At 31.8% G+C, this 15,878-nt stretch overlaps 1 long non-coding RNA gene across 1 annotated transcript; it reads left to right on the forward strand.

Moving 5' to 3' along the window:
- Window positions 1-13,545: 13,545 nt before the first annotated feature.
- LOC149558719 (uncharacterized) lies at window positions 13,546-14,850 on the forward strand. Its single transcript, XR_016352475.1, has 2 exons — window positions 13,546-13,707; window positions 13,967-14,850. It is a non-coding gene; the product is annotated as an uncharacterized LOC149558719 (long non-coding RNA).
- The last annotated feature ends 1,028 nt before the right edge of the window (window positions 14,851-15,878 follow it).

Consider the following 15,878-nt stretch of genomic DNA (forward strand, 5'->3'; position numbering starts at 1 on the left):
ATTTGCATTGAGAAATAACACTTAGAAAATTTTTGAGCTTCAAAAAAAATTGATTCCCAAGAGCCAAAATGCTCTTTGTAATTTTTATGGGGAGGAAAATTTAATTCCTTCTCACAATAGAGAATATTCTCTGATTCTTTTTTTTTTAAAAGAAAAATAAATAAAGAAATAAATAAGAGAAGAAAGTAATTAAGAAAATAAATATATATAAAAATGTCTTTTAAAAAAGATAGCCATGTCAAAAGATCTAAACCAACCACTAAACTTTTAAACGTTATGAAGCCCAACTTGTGTGCCGATGTCACCTTGTTGTATGCATTTAAGAAATAAGGTGAATATATATATATATATATATATATATATATATATATATATATATATCCTAACACTCCCCACCAAATAAACTTTATGCTTTAAATGGGGAGTGGGTGGCATGTTTTGGTGAAAGTTTAAGTTAAAATGATTTTTTTTAAAAACTCAAAAAAATATCTTACCTTTTCCCCTTGCTAATCATATCTACTTGTTTTGACTTTTGGCTGCATTTTTCTTAAGAGAAATAAAGGTTGGTTGAAATAAAGAGGGGTGTGAGTCAGTGCATGGGGAAGCACTTAGGTTAGTGGGTGGGAAACAAAAAACAAATGTGGGGTAGAGTAGATGTAAATTTAGGTTAGGTTTGGTTGTTTTATTTTGTTTATATTTTGTAGATTAGTTTTTTAAATTTTCATTTTAGTTTAGTTGTTTTTTTTTTATTATTTAAAAAAAGTTATAAGTTAATATTAGTTTAAATTAATGTTAGTTGAATTTAATTTAGCTTGAGAATTAATTAGTATTAGTTATATAAAGGAGAACTTTGTTAATATTATTTTGTTTATTAATTAAGATTAGTGTATAATAAATATAATTTAAATGTTTTTTTTTTAATATTAAGTAATTGTTCAGTTTTAAGTTAAATTGTAGATTTTGTTTAAATGTTAATAAATAGAATTGCTTAAAAAATATAGTTAATATTATTTTATTTTTATTAAAGTATTGTTAGATTAGTAGATAATTTTCCATGAATTATTTTATTATCTAAGTCGTATTTAATTTAAGTTATATTGTTATAAAAAGAAAAAAATTATATTTCATTTGTAGAGATTATAGTTTTAAATGAAATTGTTATCAGACTAGAGTTTAGACAAAGTTAAATTATGGATGTGATGTCATGGTATTTAGCAAGTTTGTTTTTTTAAAATGCTTCAAAATAATTAGATCCTGAATTATAAATTGTTATCCGAATGATTTAAGGGTATTAATCCTTATTTTTATTTTTTTAAGTAAACAAGAACATCAATATGTTAAAACTTTCATAAATTGAATTTGGATTTGTTTAAATTAATTAATCGATTAAACAATGAAAGTTTTATATTTGGAAATCTATTCTTACTCGTTGATTTTAAACTTATCTTAGTGAACTTAATTATTTGAACTTTTAAAAAAAAATAATTAAATACGTGTGCTTTTGTCCTCGTATTTTGGGCATGACATGTGGTATCTAACAAAAGAACAACAAAAAGGTAAAGTTGATATAAATGACTAGTTGAATATAACAACCACTCGAGGTTATGGGAGATACACCTTACTATTTGGCATATTCAATTAATGTCAAAAGTAGAGAGGACAATTCTAGAAGGATTTATGTAAGTTTTTGTGATGTCTATTTTAAGATAGAGTTTATAGAGGCATGCTCAGGTAAACTTTTTATATCTCTTAGCAGAGTTGATATCTTCAAAATCAAGGTTGAGGACTTGGAGAAGACATGCTAAGGATGATATGGCTAACTTTTCTTATAATAATGTTATGTGTACAGTATATTATTCAAGTTGCAAGGTGAAAGATTTTTGTTACCGCTAAGTGTAACATGTTCACAGTGTGGTCCTATAATAATTAATTGAGAATAACTAAAAACTAACTCAAATAATTGTTTAATGGACTTGGTATAAAGGAAGGTTATTTTCCTTTATCATGGTATGGATATATGCAAAGTGTGAATGATTTCAAAGCAATAAAGATTGTGGAATGTGAAACTGAGTAGAGTAGTGTAGAAGTGAAGGAAACTTCATTACTGAGGTTTTTCTGAGTGATCCAAGGTTTGGTATTTCGATCCAAGATATGTGACTTGGTCTACAAGGACTGACATTGATTGGTTCACTGACAAGACAAAGGAAGGAACAAGCAAGGAAGATAAATAATAGTAAATTACTTTTTTAAGTAGTGATCTTTTCTTGTAGTTGAAATTGCATGTTTGGGTAGTGGGCTCATCTTGCATACATTGTCCCACAACTCCTAACAAGGATTCAAAGTCTCCTAATAGAGACTCATTGTATTAAATGTTGTAATAGACTCCAAATAGGGTCTATCCTCTAACAAGGAATATTTATATTAGTACATCATCTTGTGGGCATCATTCCCACTAAGGTTTTCCCTCCGATCAAGGGTTTCCCTAGTCAACATATCTGATGTATTTTTTTATGTGCATCTTTGTATGGTTCATATTTACTTTAGTTGAATGGTAAAGTTTGTTTGAAAAATTTAATTTTTTTAATTGTTGGATAAACGATTCACCCTCCCCACTCTCAGTTATCTTGGTGGAATATTGTTTCTAACAATTGGTATCAGAGCATCAGGTCCTTGAAGAAAAAATTTAATAACTTTGGGATGTCCATGGCAAATAAAGTGCCAAAAGCATCTTTTTTGGGGGGTTATTTTGATTGTTTGAAAAGGGGGGGTGTGTACTGTGTTCTTGTGTCTCTTTTTTGTGCTCTTTTCATTTATGCATCATGGATTCATCTAAATGTCCACCTCTCACTTCACACAATTATTCTACTTGGAAAGATATCACATGGAGTAGATTAATGGAAAAATGATATAGTCTTTATGTTGATGGTACAATTACCAAACCTATTGATGTTAAAGAACTCATTAATTAGCAAGCTCAAGACCAACATGATTTAGGAGTTATCAGGAATTATGTTCATAGAGATCTCTTAGTTCACATTGCTAGTTGTACAAAATTGAAAGCAGCTTGGGATAAACTTAAATCATTGTATGGTAAGGTGGATGAAGAAAAGTGATTTGAGATTGAGGATGATCTACTTCTCTAGGATCCAAAGAACTTTGACACAATTCAGGATTATATCAACAAAGCCAATGTGTATAGGGCACTACTTAAAGATTGTGGAAATCCCATGAAGGATGAAAAGTTGATACATCACATCATGAAGAGGCTACCTTTAGAGTATGCTTCATTTGTTTCAAGTTTTAATACTCATAGGTTGACCATGGGAACTGCTTACCAGAAGCGTACATTTGATGCATTTGCAAAGATGTTGATTGTTGAACAATCTCACTTGATGGATTTAGGACTTCTCAAGTCATCAAAGGCCAAAGCCTTGGTGGCTAGTGATGAGCACCGATCAAGTCAAGGAGGGAAAAGCAACAAGAAGAAGAAGTAGAGGAAGTAGAAAACACAATATGAGACACAACAATCCTTCTCATAGCAAGGCAATTCTTCTTCCAACAAAAAGGGAAGTAATGGAAAGATGGACAAACTCTTTTGTGCATATTGCAAAAAGCCAAATCATGATGAGCATCATTGCAAGACAAAATAAATCAATGAGTTGGAAAACCTACTCAGGAAGAACAATATTCAAGTGCCAAGTACTTCCAAGGATTCTACTCTAACCTCTTCAAAGGGTAAAGGGTAATTACTTATGGAAAACACAAGTTCTTCTTTGGAATGGATACTTGACTTAGGTGCCTCCTACCATATAGGTTCTTCAAAGGGAGATTTTTCTTCATTGAAGTAGTCAAAGGTACCACACATCTTCATTTAAGATGATACTAAAATGTAAGTTGAAGGAAAAGGACGTGTAAATGGAAAATGGGAAATTCAAAGATGTTCTCTACATTCCAAACCTTAGTTCCAATCTCCTATCAGTTTACAAATCACTCACCTTGGAGATGGTCACAAAGTTGAGTTCCTTCCATATTCAGTGATGGTACAAATTTTTTAAGATGATTCATTGGTTGTAGTGGGGAAAGTCAATGATGACAAGATGATTTATTCCTTCTCTCACTTTGTGCCCAAGTCTCCTTCTCAAGCCTTGTTGACTCACTCTACTTCACACATCAACTTATGGCATGAGAAGTTTGGTCACCTTGACTTCCACTCTCTCTGAAATTTTTTCTCAAAACATATGGTCAAAGGTCTATCTAACATCAACATTTCTAAGGGAGAGTGTTCATCTTGTTTAGTCGATATGCATCTTGAGGAGAAGTATGATAAAAGGAATTTTCCTAGAGCTCTAGTTGTTCTCTAGTTGGTTCACATGGTTTTAGCCAGTCCCTTTGCAATGACTTCAGTTAGCCAAGGCTACTAAATACTTACATTTGTTGATGATTTTTCAAGATTTACTTGGGTCTACTTCTTTCATCATAAGAGTGAAGTGGTTCATAAGCTTCAATGCTTCAAGAATCATGTTGAACACAAATCAAGGAAAGCCATCAAGGTACTATGGGTGGCCAATGAGAACAAATATGTTGACAGAAGACTTAAGAACTTTGCAAACTTGAGGGGATTGATATTCATAATCCAATAGCATTGAGTCTACATAAGATAGATGTTGCAACACTAAAGATTAGGACTCTCAAGACCATGGCAAGTTGCATGATAAAAGCCAAGTCTCTCGATCCTACACTTGAAGTTGAAGCCATTAGCAGTGCTACTCACATACTTAGTAGGTCTCTTCATAATGCCCTAGATGGTAAGACTCCTTTTCAGTTATGGTGTGGCAAAAAAATAGTTGTGAATCACTTCAGAGTCTTTGGTTGTCCAACATGGGAAAACCTATCTTCCAAGGGTTGCAAGGCACCAGCACCTAGGACTTGTACCTTCATTAGTTATGAAGATAGTGCTAAATCTTATAGACTTATGGATCTAGAGACACACGAGATCTTTGTGGAGAAGGACATTCACTTTGAGGAAAGTTCACCTAGCTTATCCTCTAATCCTCTCCACACATCATACATAGTGGAAAAAAATGCTGACTCCAGCGATAGTGCTTCAATAGATTCAGACATGTGGGGTTCTATCGATAGTTATAGTGAGAGGTCACATCATCAGTCTAGTCTACATGCTTATATTGCCATAGTGAAAGGTCCAACACAACATGGTACACCTTGTCTTCCAGCTCCAACTTCAATTGATTTGGGAGATAGTCTTAAGGACTTACATCTTCTCATTGATGATGATGATCCTTCTACAGTTGTTGCGAGGGCCCACTTTGACCCTCATGTCCATTCTTTACATGATCAATCTTCATAGGTTGGCATGATTGTGGATACTTATGTATAAAAATTAGAGGAGGTCTCTTTGTTAGTTGAGGAGACAAATGGTTCAATTGAACAAGTTCAACAGACATCCTTGCCAAATCTCCATTCGTTCTTTTCAGCACAGTTCGAAGGGGCGAGCATTAGAATTAGCACAAGGATATTTGAGCAAGTTTTAGGGCCACCATACATCTTTAGGATTATACCTTTTGCATTTTTTCTTCTTAATGGGAGGAACATCATTCTGCATTCTTGGACCAACTTCTTCATTAGAGTAGCTTTCACTAACAAGCATTCTTCATTTTTTGGGAGGGGGGGACTACCTTGTCTCTCTTCCACTTCTTTCTTATTGGGCGGGACTTTTTCCTCTTATGAGGTTCTTGTTCTTCTCATTCTTCACTTTTGTATATACTAGATGTATGTCATAATGGGGGGGTCTTGATTACTCCATCCATCCATGCATCCCTATATATCTCTCTTTTTGGGGAAGGGTTTTTTCCATGAGGTTTTCCCTCTTTCTCCACTTTATGAGAGATTGCATTTTCATTATGTACATGGGTACCTAACATGGCCTCATAGTCAGGACCCATCTTGCGCTTCATCCTAGTCTTCATAAGCTTAAGGACATTCACTTAAGTTGCACTTAAGTGGGGGTGTTGGTGTAAATATGTATTTACTATTTACACTTATTTAAGTTTACTTAGGTTAATGCATTATTTTATTATTTTGCATTATTTTATTGTTTTATTTTGTGAGACACTTAGGAGTTTGCCCAAATTTTTGAGTTTTCATGTTGACAACACAAGAGTACACAACTCTATTTTACCACATGGTGTGTACAACACTAATTTGCGTGCCACACCCATGTGGGCTTATCCTCTCATCATCGCACATACTTTCGTGCTTAATGGAGGATAACCCATATCTGGTGGACATGTGCTTGGTTGTATGACATATCATGTAGCTCATTATTAGACATTCTAGATGTATCTTAGAGGCCTTTATATACAGGCACTCCTAATGTACTTTCACAATGCATAATGAATGAATATATCAGCATTTTGATCATACTCTCTCTTCTAGTCTACAATTGTGCTTATGTTTGAGTTCTTAGTTCTTGGGTGAATTTTTCCCTTAGGAAAATTCTTACAATCATATCTAATTTTGGCCCATTACATAGTGCAAAAACACTGAAAATCTTGCATTCATGCCACCACTCTTTACTATCTAGATTATTGATGATCAGTATCTATTCTTTAGCTTTAATATTGGATTAAGAAATCTTTTGATGTTGACCAAGGCATTGAGAGGTAGAATTTGGAAAAATATTCTTACAATGAGGGGGAACATATTCTATTGGAAGTTTATTCAAGGGTTTGAACTTTGAGGATTTAGGCTTCCAAAGATGTGATTCAAGGGTTTTGGGGGAATTCAAACAAGGTTCATCAATGTGACCTATCTACTAGGAATATAGAGGCTATCTTTTGTGGGAAGCAAATTTTGTCTAATTAAAAAATTGAAATTGATTGTCAAGGCTATCTTAGATCGATAGCTTTCTTATGATGAAGAATAGTTTACATTATGAAGATCATTACTATTATATGTTTGCTGATTAATCATAATCTTACTTGCCTTATTCACAATTGAAGCATTTTGGTTCAAAAATGTCTAAACTATGCTGATATATCCATTTGGATTTATCACTAACCAAACCCCATCTTCTTTGTGCATTTCAACATATAATTGTGATTAGTGGCACCCGATGTATTATTAATGATCTTGTAATTGAGATTCTTGTCTTGTACATTCACATTGTCTAGCTAACTTGGCTCATCTAGGGCTGAAAGCACATTATTTTTCTTTATTGCATATATCAAATTTATAGACAGAGAGTTGATGCAAGGGCGATTTCAATTGTATCATCTCCCATTTTTATTTATTTGGTGCTCTAGGAAAGAAGGATGTATCATTTTTTTTGATGTGAATACCCTCTAGGGTTTTGGCTATTTTTCTAAAATCTTGGATTAGACTACTTGTCTTAGAAACTATGTTTGTTATTAAGTGCATAATCTTGCCTTATTCACTTCTGCCCACTATTCAGGATTCATGATGAAGTAAGGAAACCTCCAATTGATCTACTATAGTAGCATTATGCCTAAAGAATTTTGAGCAATATTCCAACCACCAGGTAAATCGTGGTTCGGATTTGTAGGGTAACAAAAATGCACAACACTTCCAATTGATTGCTCCAAACAAGAAGTAATTAAAAAAAAACCAATTGTAAAATGATTTTAATGCTAGTCTTTATTTGAGATTTCTTATCATCATATGTTCTTCTACTTTAATATTTTCACACATCTATATTATATTTTAGTCCAAATAACTCACATTCAAACTAAAGATTCCTATGCACAACTCCAAAACACCAAACATTATGTAGGAACTACGCTACTCTATAGCCCTTATTTTTAATAGAAACCCCTCTGTTTAAACATTGAAATTGTCCCTCAATTTATTTGGTTCTCAAACTAATCTATTCATTATGAAAAAATGAAAGATCTTATGTGATCAATTCAAACTTCACGACATGAGTGTCAAATTCAATTAAAATTCCATTACCTCAATCGATGTTCACTAATAAGCATGTTTGATGCCTGCATAATTACTTTCTAAACATGTGTGAATTCAAATAGAAACCCTTGAAAACTCATTAATCTCACTTTTACTTTAAAACAAGTTCCACAATTCACTAGTCTACGGGTTGCTAACCCATTAGATACATCATTTTCCTCATATCATTCACATGGAGAGAAATCAATATTTTATTATTTCTAAGTTTTTATTATAATCTATGGACCCATTACAACATATTTGTTAACCTAATGTTGTGATTGAACTTTATCAACCCCTATTACCCCCATATTAAATTTTATCTAATTTGATAAACATTTAATCATTAAAATCATTAATGTAAGTAATGTGAAAGGTTAAGTAATATCATCTATTGACTAGCCCTAAAATCAACAACACCATTTAACCTTGGCTAGCATACAACATTAATTATCTATGGTCCATAGACATTCATTCAAAAAAACTGGACCTCTTTGACAATAACTAGGTCAAGAGATATTCATCTTTGAAGTAGCTTATTTCATTCAGATCTTTAACCAAACAAGTCAAAACACAAAAACCACATTTCATATTGCCTTGGTAATAATGCCACATGAACACTTGTAGGGCCACCATCTTGCATATTGGTATACGAAGATACCAACATAATGAATCAAAAAAATTTACTATATTGAACTTTGTAGATCTCAAAATATAATATCACAACCATGTGTACTAGAAGATGAAATTATTGATTATGCAGTAAAATTGAACAAAATCCAATTGATTTTGATCTTGAAAACTCATCATGTAGACACTTGGAGATTTGAAAATTGAGGCACTTATTCATCTTGACGTGAGTATTATGAGGATGTAATTTGGGCTCTTGACATCTAGGTAAGCATATTTATTATAAGCCTTCAAATTTGACCCTTCAAAATTTTGCATTCAACAATCGAATAAATTTGGTTTCAAATGGTCCTAGAATGTGATTAAATGGATTCATGAAACTCAAAAAATTCGTATTGTGGAAATATGTCAAGTATGTAATGCATGGGTACAACCAATTTGGTCTAAGAAATAATGGATTTCAAACTATAACACAACAAAAGCGGGAATTTTAAATTCTGCAAATTTGATCAGCATCAAATCAAAATAATTTTATTTTTTATTTACAATAGGAATCATATCAAATGGATTCATGACACTCAAACTGGATGCATAAAAATTCTTTGATGTCTACAACACATTGATGAATGAATTTAATCAATGGGATCAACTTGCCCATTGTTATTATCCTTAAAGTGGAGTACTTGAATATATATTAAAATGTGATCAACAGATGAAACACTTGACTTTGGAGAGATTCTAGTCCTATTAAAACTTATTACAAAACACTCAAAATTTAAACACAAATATTTATATATACAATAAACACATCTCCAAATTAACAAGTTAGAAAATGCAACAAAAAGAAAGGTACATGCATAGAAAGTGGGCCTATTCATCCTATTTTAGACTTAGGTGGAAATGTAAATTTACAACTAGCTCTAAATGAGATCTCACAAAATGATTCAAAATTGCAAATTAGGGATTTAAGATGCTGAAATAGGCTCAAAGAAATGAGGAATTGGTAAAACACATGGTAAGAATTGAAACTCAAGTAAGGAAATAATGCACAAAAACTTGCATAGGGGTTTATTTCACAAGATTTGAACAGGGTGGTCTCAAAAATTTGAGGGTACCAATAGTTTTATTAAAATAACAAGTCTATTTGTGAAATTATTTTTAAAAAATTGGTATTGGCAGTAGGGTATAAAAACTATGGAATTAGTTTTAAAGCCTTTATAGATTTCAAAAAGAGGTCAAACCTTAGTTTATAGGACCTTGTACACTTAGGCATGATTATAGATCAGGTTATGACATTTCCAAAAAGGGGAATTGGCGATGAACTATGGTCTCAAGAAGTTGCACCACCTTAAATGGACAAAAATTAAATTTCTTCGAAATTTCTTTCAAAATCAATTTTTTTGGGGGCCTATTATAATGTAATAAATAATGAATGTGATAATAACTTAGAGTATTTTTGGCCTCAAGGTGTAGGGATAAAGTTATAGGGATAAATTTATAGAACTTTCTTGAGTGGTGAACAATTGCCTATAGAAAGAAACCTTGTAGGGTTGTCTAGGACAATTCTAGGATATTGGTGGTGGCTCTGGTTAACCTAATGTTATAAGAAAAATACCAATGTGGCTATGTATGTTTTATTTCCTAAATTTATAGTTTGATACTTTTGGCGATAATCAAAAGGCAACTTTTTATTCTTGTAACATGTTATTTCTCTATTTGTGTAATAAGGGGCATACTCTTCATCGGTGATTTTTTTCACCAATCTCCCATACTACTTGTTACAAGAATTATTGTTATTCTACTAAAGTATCAACCTATCAATGACCAATGCAATCATTAGACTCATAGATTAGGAGGTGGGTAAGTCATGTCACAAACTCGAATACTCCACAACAAAACACTAGGATTTGAAGGAAATGTACCTTGCAACATTTCTTACCTAACCAATAGCCTATAAATAGTCCAATAAATTCTTGACCATTAACTAAGATATGTGAACACCAAAATATCTAATGCTCTTACATCATAATTTATCAATTCTACATCCACAAGTAGTTTTTTATTTTTAATCAATCTTTTCTATCTATTTTGATTTTAAAATTTAATATTTCTCAATTCAATTCTAATTTTGGCTAATAATGACCATTCTGATATCCTCAAAATCATTTTGTCAAATTGTTCCTGAATTTTATCATATTTGTGCAGTTGTCATTATTTAGGGCAACCTCATTTAGAAGAGAGGAAAACAATGAAACAAAGTAAATAGTATGCACAATGATGGTTCAATTTTGTTTCTATTATTTATTTATTTTAATTCCTACTATTGATGAGTTTGGACTTTTTAACTTGGTAGAATAGATTTTTCGTAAGTGACTTCCTCATGTATATTCCTAATTCTAGGTTTCCTAATTGACAACATGCATTTTTACTGTCACTATAGAATTAAGTAAAGCAACCCTAAGTTAGATCAAGAATATATAAATCTGAACTTCAATACCTATCAAAAGCACCAGTTAAAGTCCAACATAAGTTGGCATGTCTTTGATAGTCTCCACCAACTAACTTTTACTCTCCACCTTGAGCATACTTTGCCATAAGGTCATCCGCACTTTGATATGTACTTGAAGTAGTCACTCTGACTTTATGGCAAGGAAGTAAAGAAGTGCGGTGTTTATCTTTAATCTTAATGTTTCTTCTACGGTACTATTAATTGTATATAACAAAAGAAGGGACTCCGCTATGCTCCCATTGACCAATTTTCAAATCACTAAAACATCATGGACTTATTTTATTTTATTTTATTGTTTGATCTTCAGATGTACATAGTTTGTTGTCTAAAACAACAAAAAATTTAGAAAAAAATCACTATATTTTTGTAAATCTAGAATTTTTTAAATTTTTTTTATTTACTCTGATATTTTATTATTACAAAAGAAGACATTCATCTCCTCATCTCCTTCACAAGCATTTGTATTATCGTCCATTACAAGAAACGAAAGCGTATAAGATGGTTGCCACCGTTCTCTAAAATCTTCTCTTCCTTCTGTGCCATGTTGAAGTTAATCTACGAATGATTACTAAATAGTAAAGTATAGAGAGACAACTGAAGACAAAAATGAACCTACGCCATTAGTTATTCTGAGACGTATAAATACATTAAAATGCCAGCCATTGTTGATCACTGATACGTAAAATTTTAATATACTATATTCGTACCACAGGATTAAACATCATGCATCAATGAGTACATTACTGATGAGCATCACAAATTCAAATCTAGTTGTAATGAAGTAATAATGCATTTCCAATCCGTATTGCATGGTTAATAGATGGGACACAAGGCAGATTATCGAGATTTGGAAGGATATCAAATTAAAGACTATGTGTCATAATAAAACATTACAAAGATTCAATATATAGAAAACTATGAATACAGAGGGGTTATTAAAACAGCATTAAAAAAATGTTTTTCTAATACCAAAAGCAGTCGAGTTTATATCTGTCCATGTCTTTTCAAAAATCTTTCCCTATTTGTCTTCAAATCTTGCAATCAATGCAAAATTAGTGGACTACGTTTGAATAATAAGCAAGTGGTCGCTTCAATGTAGATAATTTGGAGTATAGCGGCGAACTCCAAATTCGACATTATCTGAGGCCTTGTAGGTGTCGTCACAGCTATGCAAATTTAATAATTAAATAAAACGTCTAATTTTACTATAATCATTAAAATTAATGTCTTATTACAGACCTGTCGATGCCTGTACAGGTGAAGGCTGACTGGCTATAAAAGCATTAAAAGACCTAACGCAAGACAATTAAATTTCGGAATATCATTGTTAATATAATTATTAAAATCAATTTATTTGTCTTATTACAGATCTTTAGATGCCTTTGTAGACAAGAAATAGCTTTACAGAATCAAATGACTTATAACAAAACATTTATTTTAAATTTAATAATTAAATTAAAACTTACATTACAAGATTTATTTCGATTGTTTTGTAGGTACCTTCACACAGCTATGCAAAAGGTCATTAATTTAGGCCACTCGTAAACATCACAGGCTAAAGAAAGAATTAATTTATGTCCTCCTCCTAGATTTTACATAGCATAGCAACTAATGACCAATTAGAATTATTAATTTTGAAATTATTTACGTAAACTCCAAGTTAGACACTATCTGAAGCTTGGTATGTACCGTCACAGGCCTTTAATTTATGTTGTCATTATAGAGTTATTAATTGTGAAGGGATTGCTCTTCCTACTGCTCTTCAGATTGCTCCTTCTCGTGGTTTCCTCTTCTTATGCTTTTGCGTCTTCTTCTTCTTCATCTCTTTATTAATGCATATTTATTTCTTAACTAGATTGTAGACTGAAATAATGTATATAATCTATTCAATTATTATTTGTTGGTATAAATTACAAAGAGGCCATGCTATATGACAAGTTCGGATATTGCGGATTTAAAAGCGGATGTTATTAATGGTGTGATAACGTTTTCTCGGCGAATTTTTGGAAACCTTATGAGTTGTTTTGCATCTGTTATAATTCCTATTAGGATAGCAATCTTGTTGAGATTTGTATCTCAATCTTGTAAGTTATTTTTTTTTGAAAATTATAGAAAATTGTGGTCTCAAAACTCTAAAAATCTTTAGAAATTTCTAAAATTTATTTGTAGTAGTTTTCCACGTGTCTATGAGTTGGAAAAAGGTGTATGAATTAATATTTTATGTAATTATTTAATATTTGAGAAAAGAAATTAAATGCCCATATTTGAGAAAAGAAATTAAATGCCCAATATTAAATGTGGGGTAGGTAGCTCATGGTTTTTACTTATGGTTTTGTAAAACCACAAATGGTTTACAAATGGCAAATCACTATAAAAGGAGGGCTTTGGGAGGTGTTTGTATCATTGAGATCAGTTTGCAAGACTAGTGCTAGAAGGAATATATTTCTAAGTCCGAGTCTGAGTTCTAGTTGTGGCGATGAGCTCCTATAAGAACTTGAATTGCAAGTGTATTGTAATCTTCTAGATTTGATAATACATTGTGTGGGTTTTGGAGGGTGGGGTTTTTCTCCAAGAAGGGTTTCCCCATGGTAATCATTATCTTATGACTTTATTATTATTTTGATTATGTTATTATGCATTTCTTGAGATCTCTGCAATAGTTAGTTGTATTTGCATAATCATCCTCTCAAATATTAGTGTAAGAAGCGATTCTGCATACCTTTGCTTCCTTATAAGTGGTATCAGAGCCTGGCTAGTTTTGGTTCTATTTGTTGGGTATAGAGTTTTTTGAGCTAATCAAGTTTTGAGTGGGAGCTTGTGTAAAAGTTTTTAATTTCTATATTGTAGGATTGCAAAGATGGCAAGCACATCAGGGAGGATTGAATTAAAGAAGCTTTTTGACACAAACTTCAAAATGTGGAAGCTGAAGATGGAAAATCTATTGGTTGATTAGGATTTATAGGGTACAATGACAATTTATAGTGATAGTCATAGTGCAATCTACCTAGCGAGAAACCTGATATTTCATGCCAGGACCAAGCACATTGATGTACAATATCATTTTGTGAGAGATATGGTCTAGGACGACACTTGGTGAAGGTGGAAAAGGTAAAAACTTTGGTGAATGTTGTTGATGCATGAACTAAGCCAGTGAACACTGAGAAGTTTTGATGGTTTTTGGAGTCTATGGGCCTCTTGACCTCTAGCAATTAAATCCATGACAGCTTGGATCCCCTGACTCTTGCAAGGTGTTCAACAAGTGGGAGAATGTTGAGATTTGTGTCTCAACCTTGCAAGTTATTTGTTTTAGAAAACTCTAGAAAATTATACTCGAAAAACTCTAGAATCTTTAGAAAATTCTAGCATTTATTTGTAGTAGTTTTCCATGTGTCTATGAGTTGAAAAAAGGTGTATGAATTAATATTTGATATAATTATTTAATATTGAGGAAAAGAAATTAATGCCCTATATTAAATGTGGGGTAGGTAGCTCATGGTTTTGACTCATAGTTCTGTAAAACCACAAATGCTTTTCAAGTGGCAAATCATTATAAAGGAGGGCTTTGGGAGGTGTTTGTATCATCGAGTTTAGTTTGCAAGACTGGTACTAGAAGGAATATCTCTCTAAGTCCGAGTCCAAGTTCTAGTTGTGGTGATGCTCTCTTGTAAGAACTTGCATTGCAAGTTTATTACAATCTTTCAAATTTGATAATACATTGTGCGGGTTTTGGAGGGTGGGGTTTTTCTCCCAGAAGGGTTTCTCCATGATAATCATTGTGTTATGAGTTCATTGTTTTTTTATTATGTTAGTATGAATTTCTTAAGATCTCTGCAATAGTTAGTTGTATTTGCATAGTTGTCCTCTCAAAAATTAATGTAGGAAGCGATTCTGTGCACCTTTGCTTCCTTACAAATATCTGAATAGACCATGACTAAGCAAGAGTACCAGGAGTTTGGTTTGGTTTATTGGTAATAGTTGTATAGGATAACAATATAGTTTCGACTATACTGTACTTCTAATAAGTGTATGAATGAATGAATACTTTTTTTATTAGACTATGGTGAGATTAAATTTTAGTTTTCAATTATTTGAGTTGAATAATTCTGAATAAATCGCTACTATGTAGAGGGGTGTTTAAAGTCTTATATTTTATTTTTGACAATTTCTTAATGAAATGTCATAATCTATTGTCTCTAATATCATCTTTAATTGAGTGTTTGAAAATATGTAATTTGTCTATATATGATAATATGAAACAAAACTAATTTTCTCCCTATTTAGAAAATTTCATCTTGCCTCTTTACAAAAAATATTTCTTTAATCCTAATTGTTGTTTCTAGAGAGACGATTATGTCTTTTTATATAATTTATTAAACAAATCTATCAAAAAATATTTTAAATTAATATTATATTTCTACATTTTAAACATCTGATGTTTGAATGTACTTATTTTCAATAAATTTTTTTTTACAAGATACTAAACAAAGCAACAAAGTAGAATAACAAGAGACATACAAAAAAGTAGCATAATAAATAACATGTCTTGAAAAACCATACTAATTAATTAATTTCCAATGCTTTGTCTCTTACAAAATGATGTGGCAATTCCTCCACTACAACCAATTATAAAGTATACTGTGGATGATTATCATTCAATAATAACATTGATTTAACTCTATATTGTCATAGTGAATTCCTTAAACTGGCCCAAAAACCTTCATATTATTCAACAAGCATAATGGTGTAGTACAAAATATCC

This window comes from Cupressus sempervirens, chromosome 5 (genome assembly GCF_028749045.1).
Source record: "Cupressus sempervirens isolate cs-2001-9-10 chromosome 5, ASM2874904v1, whole genome shotgun sequence".
NCBI lineage: Eukaryota > Viridiplantae > Streptophyta > Pinopsida > Cupressales > Cupressaceae > Cupressus > Cupressus sempervirens.